Source organism: Gorilla gorilla, chromosome 9 (assembly GCF_029281585.2).
Source record: "Gorilla gorilla gorilla isolate KB3781 chromosome 9, NHGRI_mGorGor1-v2.1_pri, whole genome shotgun sequence".
Classification (NCBI taxonomy): domain Eukaryota; kingdom Metazoa; phylum Chordata; class Mammalia; order Primates; family Hominidae; genus Gorilla; species Gorilla gorilla.
This window is the reverse complement of record NC_073233.2, coordinates 138,327,703-138,339,881: the sequence shown is the minus strand read 5'-3', so window position 1 is coordinate 138,339,881 and position 12,179 is coordinate 138,327,703.

Genomic DNA, 12,179 nt, shown 5'->3' with positions numbered 1-12,179 from the left:
CCCACTGTTCCCCTTAGCTGCTCTCTACACGATGACAGCTGACACAGAGTTGGTCACTACTTCTTGTCTGCCTACTCTTTTCAGCGAGTGGGAGGCTGGGCTTACCTAAGCATAAACAGGCACACACACAGGCATGTTGTTGATGACTAGCAAAACCAGATTGTTTCCCTGCTGTGCACCAGTTTTGTGGAGGCTGATGTATGCTTCCACAACTCTTCATCGCCTTCCATTTCTCGCTCTCCCCCAAATAAGGCCAAGTGTGTCCCCCTTAACGGCCTAAGCCAGGCCAGCTGTGCCATCCCTGCTGCCTGCATCATTACCAGGCACAGCTTTTGCCCTGGAGTTCAGCTGGCAGCAGACCTGCTGATGTGCAAAGCAGAATGGAATCCAGCTTGGCTCTCCCGGCTGTGTGGGCTCGGCGAGGCTCTCAGAACGCATACTTGTTTGTGTCTGGAAATTCAACAGCTGCAGCCCAGGGACTCAGAAACCAGATCTGCAGAGGAAGACCACACCATTATCTGCCCCAGCCAACCACGACCACTCTGTTCACCCAGAGAAGGAGAGAAGACTGTATTTCCTCTGCTGAAAGATTGTGTTTTCCAGCTAGTGCTCCTAATGGAAACTGGTACTCTCTTCTAATGGGAGGCCCTCACTTGGCAGGTAATTTGGTCATTAATCTGAATCCTCCAGGCACCTGCCAGAAATACTTCGAAGGTGGTACAGTAGCATAAAGTTAATTTCCAACCTTTCATTTTTAAGATAAGTGAATCTTTATCTGGGGCTTATCCTCTGCCCTTTATTCCTCTATCACAGATCAGAGGGTTTTGTGAATTTACAAAAGTATGCAATATTACTATTCCCAGTCCACTCCGGCAGACCACCCCCTCTCCCAGGAACATATTCTGGGGTGGTAGGACCCATCTCACTAGATCCGCATCTGTTCTCTGATGACATCCACCTGCTTCTACATCCTTTGTGCTTGAACTTTTTAACCAAGTGACCCTCTTAATGAGGACTCTTCCTCTTTTCTGGTGTCCAAACATGTCACCCTTCCTGTTTTCCTCTGGAGTGTGCTCCGGAGTTGTTTCAAACCACCCCTCCCTCCCCACACCCCCAAAAAAACAAAACTACAAATGACAAGAACAATTGGAAAGTTCTTAAGGGATACTGGCTTTTGCTTTGTCTTGATATTTTCCACTTGTGGTCCAGGACAGATAAAGAGGGAGGCTTTGTCAGCCCTGCGCTATGGCGTCTGCAGCGTTGAGCAGCTGCGTGTACTGGGCTTTCCTGCGTGGTGCAGACTCCCCTGCCCAGGTGCCCCTGGTCCCAGGAGGGGAGGCTCGTGAACCCCGCAGCAATCTCGACTCCGTGTGCTCTGCCCCAGATCACCAGGTCCCTCCAGGAACCTGCAGCATTTCCTTTGCTGTTTGGGAATTCAAAATGGTTTCTCGAAAAATGTGAACAGGAAGGCAGAATTTACCAAAGAGGACTAGATGTAGCATGACCCTTGGATTCCCAGATTTCTGCTGCCACAGAATCATCACTTCTTTTTGCCCCTATGATGAGTTGAAGCTACATTTCGGAACACATGGCCCCAAAAAACAGGAGACGGGGTGAACATCATGAGGACGGTGACGACGTCTTCTATAAGCCTAGATTACTGGCCCTGAGACGTGTCCTCTGCCCTCCTCCACTCCCACTCTGCCCTGTGTGATGTGGAAGGGAATTCCTCAGGTGAAGACAGGCTCGTCCCTGCCCAGAATTTCCCATCCGTAGCTGCACCGCGGGTTAGACACTCAGCTTCCCCAGGCCCCGCATGTGCACCGTCAGTAACTACCAGGACAGGAAGCAGAGGAAGGGAAGGATGCAGCCACATTCAGTCCCGGAGAACAGCAGGCCCGGGTTACTCCTCTTTGGTGGCCGGGGCTGAAGGACAATCTGTCTTGTGGGGAAAACTCTCCTCCCCACGTTTTTCTGGGGGCCTCCGCTGAGCTCGCACTGGGAGAGCTGCATGTGAAATGTGGGAAAGAAGAAGTCACCCACCTAAGCCAGCGTCTTCATTGGCTCAATGTTGGTGATCACTAATGCGACAAATACTGTGGTTGTATTGACCGTACATATGACAACATTCTAAACAACACAGGAGAACACAACGAGCAACAGTAAAAACTGGAGGGTCCCGCGAACGGAGTGGGTGGGCTGTGACTCCCACACTTTCCCTGCCCCTGGCCAGCCCCTCCTAAGCACCTGTGTGCTTTCCGGGTCAACACTGCAGAATGACCTGGCCAGACGTAGCCAATAGGTGTGGTCCTAAACAGCTGGTACCACACTTCCCTGGCTCGTTCTTCTTCAGGTGGGGAGTTTTTCTGACCTTCCACTTTGGAAAGAGCAGGACTTGCTTAAAACTGAGTGCCGGCCAGCCCACACCCCCTGAAATAGATCAAGCGACTCATCACAGCCACTGCTCAAGTATTGGGAAGAGACATGACACCAGTGCACAAGTGCATTCTGAACTGTAATGACAAGCAGAGAGCAAGAAAGCCACCTGTCTCTTTAGAACATACTTTCCCTCAGGCCTGGGGCTCAGTAGAAAGAGACAGGAAGGTTCCGGCTGGCCTTCCAGCCCCCAGAGCTGCCCGGCCCAGCCCTGGCAGATGCGAATCGCCCCAGGAAAGGAGAGAGGAAAGAAGCCTTCCCCAGACCTCACCGTTCCTCATTCCAAACATCTTGTAAGTCCCAGGGGCACTGAGAGAGTTTGTCCGCAGCCAAACACAACTTCCTGTTTCTAAGAAAGGGAAGAAAAAAAATAGTTGAAAGGGTTTTGGGACACTGGAGATTTCAAGTTTCTGGAAACGCGAATGAATCAGACACATGCGGAATGAATTTCTCCGGAAGTAAGAAAAGATGCTGTGAGTTCCTCTTGCTGGACCAGAAAATAGGAAAAGGGTAGCTGCGGGGGAGGTGCGTCAGAGGCTGCAAGGAGAGAAGCCATGTGGACATGGGATGGAAGAGAGGGTCCCATCAGTGACAAGGTTCAATGAGGCTGCCCTGAAGCCACGTTCTGAAGCTGCTCATTACTCAGAACTGCTCCACCTCTGAAGTCCTACATCGAATCTCCTCCTCCCCAACCACAACCTCCCATCTTCCCAGATCTTTCCCATAAATGCATCCTTCCCCATGCCCTGACCGCCTCCGCACGTGTCCTTCCCCCATCCATCTTTCCTGCTCCTCTGTCTCCAGCTTTCCCTGAGCTGCTTGGACTCCACCTCAATCTTGCCAGTGTTCTCACTGCCCTTGCCCCACAGACTCTCTGAGCTGCTCAGCAGGCAGAGCCTCACACGGCACCCATTCCCCTGTCCCCACCTCTCACCTCTCACGTCATCCTGCTACAAGCAGATCCACACCCCGGGGGAATCCCAGCCCTGAGCACACTGGTGCCACCATGAAGTTACAGCGTTTGACGGAAACTGTCCAGCAACCCGAGCAGACGCCCTCTCAGCTCTACCGATGTTCGTCCACAGAACTATTCTGCGCTTCCCATGCTCCTCCAGCTCATCCCCCTGCCACGCTTCGCTGTGAGTGAACAAACTCACCTCCACTGCTAAGTGGAGCCCAGTACCGTATCTCTTATCATGGAAGGGAGAGGGGACACCAGCTCACCATTAACGGGCCACGTATAGACACGAATCTAGAGGAACATTATAACTCTCTCTTATTTTGGATTCAACAGGCATGTTTCAATCTCTGTCAAGTCCATAGGAGAGTGAAGACTCAGAAGATAACTCCTCCCCCTGATGAAATTAATCCTCCAGCTCTCTGAAGGGCACAGTACATCATGAGGTTTCGACGCCTAGGTCTAAAACAAAAAAAACAAAGAAAAAGAAAAATACGCCGGGCACAGTGACTCATGCCTGGAATTCCAGCAGCTGGCGAGGCTGAGGCAGGCAAATCACTTGAGGCCGAGAGTTTGAGACCAGCCTGGACAACATGGTAAGACCTCGTTTCTATAAAACATATGAAAAACTTAGCCAGGGCTGTTCCAGCTACCCAGGAGGCTGAGGTGGGAGGATCACCTGAGCCCAGGGAGGTTGAGGCTGCAGTGAGCTGTGATCCTACCACTGCACTTCAGCCTGGGTGACAGAGCCAGACCCCTTCTCAAAAGTAAATAAATAAATACACACCCAGGCTCCCTCATGGCCCAGCTTCTCTACCTCATCCTCCTTGTTGGCCCCTCAGTTTCCACCACTGTTTGGAGTCCTGGGTGTGGCCCTGACATGGTCTGTCAGTCCCTCGGTTCTTTCTAGTTTCGCTGTTAGATGGAGATGGTTCTTCAGATCCCAAAGGTGGGTGGGGGAAGGGGGAAAATCTCTCACAGGGACAGGACCAAGGACAGCATACCTAAGAGAGTAGGCTTTTGCACAGTACTAACTGTGGCCTCCTGCTAGCCTATCCCTGGTGCATTAGGATGTGAAAAAATGTCTCCCTCTTCTCCATCTGGAATTACATTACCGAAAGCCTAGCCTACAAATGTGTCAGATCTCAGGAAGCAGGACAGGGTGAGGGAAAAAAAAAAAACCACAAGAAAATGAAATCGTAATTTTAAAAACCGTTTGTTTCTTACCACCAATCCTGAAATCTTGCTGGTAGCTACAGATGCGCCTCAATTTACACGGAGTTACATCCCCGATGAACCCATGGTAATATCGTAAGACTAAAATGCGTTTAATATCCCAATAAATCCATTGTAAAGTCAAAAATGTGTAAGTTGAATCGTCCTAAGCCCAGACGCTCCTCCACTTACAATCAGGTTACATTGGGATAAACCCATCGAACAGTCAAACAATTGATTGTAAGCTGAACCATCATAAATTAAAAACTATTGTATATCCATCCTTTTTAAAATCTATCCTTTCTCCTTCTGTTTCTGTTACATGAGAGGTATTTTCCCACTGTCAAAACTAATCCCTTCTCAATACTGCAGCCCTCCACCATCCCTCCCTTCCCAAAGACTCAGCCCCTCCCTCTCTGCTGACAGCTCCCCATCGGTGTTCGCAGGTGCTGTGTCTTTTCACTCCCACATTTCACAGCTATGTCTCTCCACTCTCCCCTCGCTCCCTGAATTCCTGCTGCTCTTCCAAAGCACAGAACTTCTCTCTCCAAACATCACATATACTCTTCCCTCTTCCGGAAATGTTCCTTTTCCTCTTTCTTCTCTCCCCACTTTAACACAGTCCTACTTATTCTTCAGGTCACAGATTAAAGGTCACACCCTCAATGAAACCCTCAGGTTAGGTTAAGCACCCTCATGTTGCTGTGCACTTAGCTTTCTTTTTGACAGAGTCTGGTTTTGTTGCCCAGGCTGGAGTGCAGCGGCACGATCTCAGCTCACTGCAACCTCCACCTCCTGGGTTCAAGTGATCCTCCTGCCTCAGCCTCCTGAGTAGCTGGTATTACAGGCTCCCGCCACCATACCTGGCTAATTTTTGTATTTTTAGTAGAGATGAGGTTTCACCGTGTTGGCCAGGCTGGTCTCAAACTCCTGACCTCAAGTGATCCTCCCGCCTCACGGCCTCCCAAAGTGCTGGGATTGTAAGCATGAGCCACCACGCCCTGCCTGCACTTCACTTTTCAAACACTCAGCACCCTTCCTTCCGTCTTTGCTGCTGGACCATACACTGTGAGTCCCAGGCCACATCTCATCTTCATTTGCATCACTCGTGTCTAGCTGACAGCCTGCCATAAAGCAGGCAGAGAAAAAAAATGATCACGTTCCCTTTCCCCTTTGAAAAATATGTTCCACTTCCCCATATTTCTCTCTGCTACCTCTGTGCACCTTCCACAGTCATACTTGAGAGAACTGCTCCCTTCCTCACGCCCTAACAAGCCAGCTCCCCACACCACTGCCCACGGGACTGTGTTGCCAAGGTCATCGATGACCTTGTGCTAAGTCCAACAGACCTGCCTCAGTCCTGTGCCTGCATCCCGGCCTCCTATGCATGCCCTCTCCCTCTTGTTATCCCTAAGTTGTTGAGTTCCTCTGGGTTCTGTTCACTCTTCCTGGCTGATCCCATCCACCCCCATGGTTTCCATTTTTTCCTATCTGCTGATTACTCCCAAATTTAAATCCAGAGGCTGTGTGTCTGCGGCCCCCATGCCTACCTCATGTTTGGAGGTTCTCTGGAAGGGCTCCTGGGACTCAGCACAGAGCTGTGCTCATGGCGAGGCTTTATCCTTTTGCTGTGGTGAGGACACACGCTGGATCATAAGGGGTCAAGGCACAGGCAGAGTCTAGAGGAACCCATGCCAGGCTTCCTTATGCTCTTTCCGACCACCAGGGTCCCACAGAGCCCACTGTCCCTCCATAAAAATGCAGGAACACACGTGTGACATTTCTGCCTGGGGAAGCCCAGTAGAGACTTAGTGCCCAAAGGTCTTAACTGGGGTCTGGTCACATGGGCACCCTCTGCCTAGCAAAATTCTAGACTCTCAGAGGGAAAGTAGGTGTTTGGCATAAACTGTGTTGTCTGCACAGACAGTCTAGCCATGGGGAACCACTTTATCAGTTAACTGTTAACTAGGGATGCTCTGAGAGCCAAGTTCCCAGACGCCAGCCAAGGGCCAACCTTGCAGGCAGGTGTTTCTATGAACAGCAGTGTCAGGCCCGCTGTGATAACTCCTTTCTGCACAGGCTGGGTATGTTTCCAACTTCCCACCTGACTCAATTTGCTCAAAGTCAAACTCACTCTCTTCCTCCCAGCTGTTACACCTATAACCTATCTTTTTTTTTTTTTTTTTTTTTTTAAAGAGACAGAGTCTTGCTCTGTCACCTAGGCTGGAGTGTGGTGGTGCAATCATAGTTCACTGCAACTCCTAGGCTACAGTGATGCTCCTGCCTCAGCCTTCCAATGTGCTAGGATTTCAGGCATGAGCCACTGTGCCTGGCCAGGACCTATTTTCTGTTTCCCCTTCTTCTCCACCCCTCCTATCCACTGGCCCTCAAATGCAAACTCCTCCTCCGTCTCCATTGCTGCTGCCTTCGTGGGGGCTCTCCATCCCTTCACCCAGCATGGCTTCAACAGCCCTGTCCCATTTCACTTCACATCCCTCTAATCCCATCCTCACATTACTCAGTGATCTTTTAAACATGAAAATTGGAGCTGGGCACGCTGGCTCATGCCTGTAATCCCAGCACTTTGGGAGGCTGAGGCAGGCAGATTACCTGAGGTCAAGAGTTCGAGACCAGACTGGCCAACATGGTGAATCCCCATCTCTATTAAAAATACAAAAATTAACCAGGCGTGGTGGCACACGCCTGTAATCCCAGCTACTTGGGAGGCTGAGGCAGGAGAATTGCTTGAGCCAGGGAGGCAGAGGTTGCAGTGAGCCGAGATCATGCCACTGCACTCCAGCCTGGCTGACAGAGTGAGACTCTGCCTCAAAAAAAAAAAAAGAAAAGAAAAGAAAATTGGATCATTTCACTTCTCCATTGAAAACCCTTTGAAACCCTTTAATGGCTTCCAAATGCACTAAGAATTTTTTTAAAAAATCCAAACCTCTTAACAAGCCCTACAAGTTCCTCTGTGGACTGCCACCTACTAGCTCCCAGTCTTATTTTATGTCACTCTATCCCCCTGGTGACACTTTCTTTTGTCACTTGCTCACCAAGCCCTTTCTCACTTAGCGGATTCCCACATGCCAGTCCCAAGCCTGGGATGCTCTCTCTCGTGCTCCCCCCTGGCTTTCCCAACTCATCCTTAGGGTCTCAGGTTGACGATCACAGCCTAAGAAAGTCCTCTCCTATCTCCTCCAATCTAAGTGAGGTCCCTGTAACTCTCATAATTAACAATTCTATGTATCTCACATCGACTGTTCTTTTGTTTGGTTGTTTTGAGACTGTTTCGTTCTTGTTGCCCAGGCTAGAGTGCAACGATGAGCCTTAGCTCACTGCAACCTCTGCCTCCCGGGTTCAAGAGATTCTCCTGCCTCAGCCTCCCGAGTAGCTGGGATTACAGGCACGTGCCAGCACCCCTGGCTAATTTTTGTACGTTTAGTAGAAACAGGGTTTCGCCATGTTGGCCAGGCTGGTGTCAAACTCCTGACCTCAGGTGATCCGCCCGCCTTGTCTTCCCAGAGTGCTGGGATTAATACTGTTCATTTAATGCTTCCCCCTCCACCCCACTAGACTGCAAGCTCCATGAGGGGAAGGACTCTTTGTTCACTGATGGATATTTGGAGCCAACCTAGTGCTGGCCATGTGGTAATGCACTGTTTCAGTTAGCTTGGGCTGCTGTAACAAAATGCCACTGACTGCATGGCCTATACAACAGAAATGTATTTTCACAGTTCTGGAGGCTGGAAGTTTGAGCTCAGGGAGTCTGTATGGCTGAGTTCTGGTGAGCACTCTCTTCCTGGACTGCAGATGGCTGCCTTCTCACTGTGTGCTCATACAGCCTTTCCTCCATGCACGTGTGTGGAGAAGAGATAGGGAGCTCTCTGCAGTTTCTTCTTATAAGGGCACTAATCCCATCCCAAGCGCCCCACCCTCAGGATCTCATTAAACCTAATTATCTCCCAAAGGCCCCAGCTACAAATACTGCCACATTGGAAGTCAGGGCTTCAACATATGAATTTTGGGGAGACACAAGTCAGTCCATAGCTAATGATCTCAGTGTTCTGAGAAAAAAATGAGTGAATTGCTGATAGAGAAGTATTTCTAAAATGTAGTCTAATCTTGTCACTTCTTTCCTGAAAGTTTTTCAATAATTCCCACTGCCTATAGAAGAAGTCCTAAAGTCCTCAGCTCAGCATCTGGGCCTGTGATAACCCAGCCCCGAGTTACCATGGGGATACTCAGCAGTGCCCCTGGAAAGTATGGCTTTCTCTTTCAGGAGCGTGCCCAGAGTTCATGCCTGTTCAATAGCCCCTGCCTCCCAGGGGGCTGCTCAGCTGTCTGCCAGCATTGGTGCCGCTGAACCTCGTCCACAGCTCCCTCGAAGCATGCTCTCTGCAGCCCGAGTAGTACATCCAAGCATCAGAGTGAACAGAAAACTGCCAGAAACATGTGCTCCCAGAGCTGAGAAGCTGCTGCAAAGAAGCCTCATCCTGACAGAGGCAGAGCCACACGCACACGGAATTGGGCCTGAGTCTCTGGAGAGAAGAGGCTGTTCTGAGATGAGCCCAGAACCTATCCCTCAGCACTGGGCATCACCACTTATGAAGCCCCTTGCCCACCCTTGAGAATGTCCCCCATCTGCTGGGCAGAGCACCACAAGACCTGGTGTGAACTGGCACAGCCTTGGCCTATCTCTGTGAGTGTCCTTCCCAAGTTCTGGGAGTGATTAATGGGTCAGCACGGCACATAGTGGACGCTCCGTAAATGCACATTCCTTTCCTCGCTCCCTGTTGCCCAGCTTGTAAGCCTATGCCTTGACCTCCACATCAAGCATGTGCTTTTAGGTCAGAGGCTTCCAGTCCTGGCCCTCCTCTCCAACACACTTTCTCCTGCTCCGTGGACAACTGGCATTGCCCTGATTAGGTTACGCACTATCCCAGTGGCTCACTGTGGATGTATTGGTCCTTAATTCCCAATAGCCTCGCCCTATCTGGTGATGAAAATAAAATCTGGAGGGAAATTTGTTAGAACTTCAGCCTCCCACCATATTGCAAATTGAGAGCTGACTTTGACGTCATATATATGCTAAAGGATCAGCACGCGTTAGAAAAGCAACAGGAGGAGAGTTAGATGGCCTGGTTTTGAGTTTTGTCTTCGCCATTCACCAATTAGGTGACCTTGGGCAAGCCATTCAGTCAGTTCCTCTGAGCCTCAGTTTCTTCATCTAGAAGATGTCCTACCAACCTCAAAAAATGTATGCAAAAATCAAATGAAAGAATGCTGTGTGACGGTGGTTTGCAAATTACAACACACTACATGAATGTAGGAAATTCAATACCTTATATCCTTAGGAGATTGGGGGCATCACTTGCTGGAATAGTATTTTGCTTACCACCAGATCCCCGGGTTGGAAGAGGGTCTAGGCAGATAAGGATAAAGAAAAGCATAAAATTACCTAATTTAGTGAACACCAAAATTGGTAGCATAAATTCTGTGCATGCTGGCAAGTTGGAGGGAATTAAGGGGAACAAAAAAGCAGACCTGGATGTGTTTGGCTCAGTGGTGTGGAACTTCAAATCCCGTGCCAGGCTTGGCAGAGATGTGCAGTGCAGACCACACTCCTCTCTCCTCTGAGCCCTAAGCCTTTGGGAAATAAACACAAGATGTGAGGATCAAAATGTCAGCTTTATTTTTTATAATAGCAAAAGATTGGGAACAGCCTGATGCCCATCTGTACGGGACTAGTTAGATAAATTACGGAAATTCTTTCAACAAAATACTATGCAGCCATGGCTGGGCACGGTGGCTCATGCCTGTAATCCCAGCACTTTGGGAGGCCAAGGTGGGTGGATCATGTGAGGTCAGGAGTTCAAGACCAGCCAGGCCAACGTGGTGAAACCCCATCTCTACTAAAGATACAAAAAATTAGCCAGGCGTGGTGGTGTGTACCTGTACTCCCAGCTACTAAGGAGGCTGTGGCAGGAGAATCTCTTGATTTTCCTGAACCCGGAGGCGGAGGTTGCAGTGAGCCAAAATCGTGCCATTACACTCCAACCTGGGCAACAAGAGCGAAACTCCATCTCAAAAAAAGAAAAAGAAATACTATGCAGCCATTTTAAAAAGTGAAAAACAGCAAGGTGTTGAACCATATCTATGGTATGCTACCGATTGTGGAAGAAATATGTGAGTGTAAGCACATATTTGTCTGAATGTGTATAAAACACGCCCGGAAGAGGAGACGCTTAAACACAGGTGCCTCTGCTGAGGAGAACTAAGAAGCTAGGGGAAAACAAAGGGGAGAACATTCACTCTCTGCCTTTTTGCACCTTTTGAATTTTGAACTGTGTGACCATAAGACTGCATGATCGTGTGCACGCATGTGCCTGTGCGTGTGTGTGAATCCGCTTTACTGGACTCGATAAACATCTTGGACTTAAAGCCAGTGGGCTTCCTGCTTCCTAATACTCAGCTATCCACCGGAGGTTCAGACTGTGTGACCTGCTCGTGGGGAAGTTAAATCCAGACAGCAAGATGAAGTACCAGAGTCATAGAAGGTGTGCTGTCAGCCCCTGCAACGGAGAACCAAGGGGCCGTGACAGCAGCATCCTTCTCCCACTCCTGACACTGGAAGGGAGAAACTGGCAGTTTCTCCAACCGGACCTCCTCGCCCTGCTGCGGCAGTGTGAAGAGAGGGAGGATGAGGACCCTTCAGAACAGTACAGGAAATGTTAGCATCAAGTGGGCGAAGAAAAGATGGGGCAGGTGTGGAACAGTGCGGCTGGGGAGAGGGATGCCGAGAAGGAAACTGACAAGAGGCTGCGAGGCAGGGCTGATGGATGATGAGGAGGAAGAGAGGTGTCAGGGCCTCGAGGATCATACACTTTCACGGGGGCCAGGAAATGAGAGGGTGCTGCTGGGTGCAACCCAAATATTGTGTTCATTACTGAGACTGGAGAGCGAAAGGATGCAACCTTTGATCTTGCACAGTGAGTGAGGATGCGGATATGATGGGGCCGTGACAGACTTTCACCAGGGCGTAATTCAGCCCGATTCTAAGGAGGTCCCTCCCTCTCCTGATCCCTCACTGTCCTCTGCCCATTCCCAGCCCCCACATTTAGCAAAACCACTCCGCTTGGCGTTCCAATGTTCTGTTTTACATTTGGCTTTGTTCAGCAGCAGCCTCTGTTTAGCCAGTTTCTGCTTGGGAGCCAAAGCGCCAAGAAACTACACAAGAAGAGCAGAGCCTGGACAGGATCAGAAAATGCCAGAGATTTTGCCACCAAGCCTGCTCCGCCGAGACTGCCAGGAGAGCTTTGCAAATGGAATCAATCTGAACGTAGCTGATGAGAAACATCTGAATGGAGGAAGCCAGGACAAACAGAAATCACTAAGTTTCCCACTGCAGTGGGCTGGAGTGGCTTCCCCAAGACTTCTAGTTGTGCGCATTTACCTTTCTATCATGAAGAAGACTCATGCTACTTCTTGGAAATCTATCCAGTTCACAATGACGGACCCTGACCTCACGAACTCCGCTTTCTCTCCAGTCCCCAAGCCCTTCCGCCCCCCA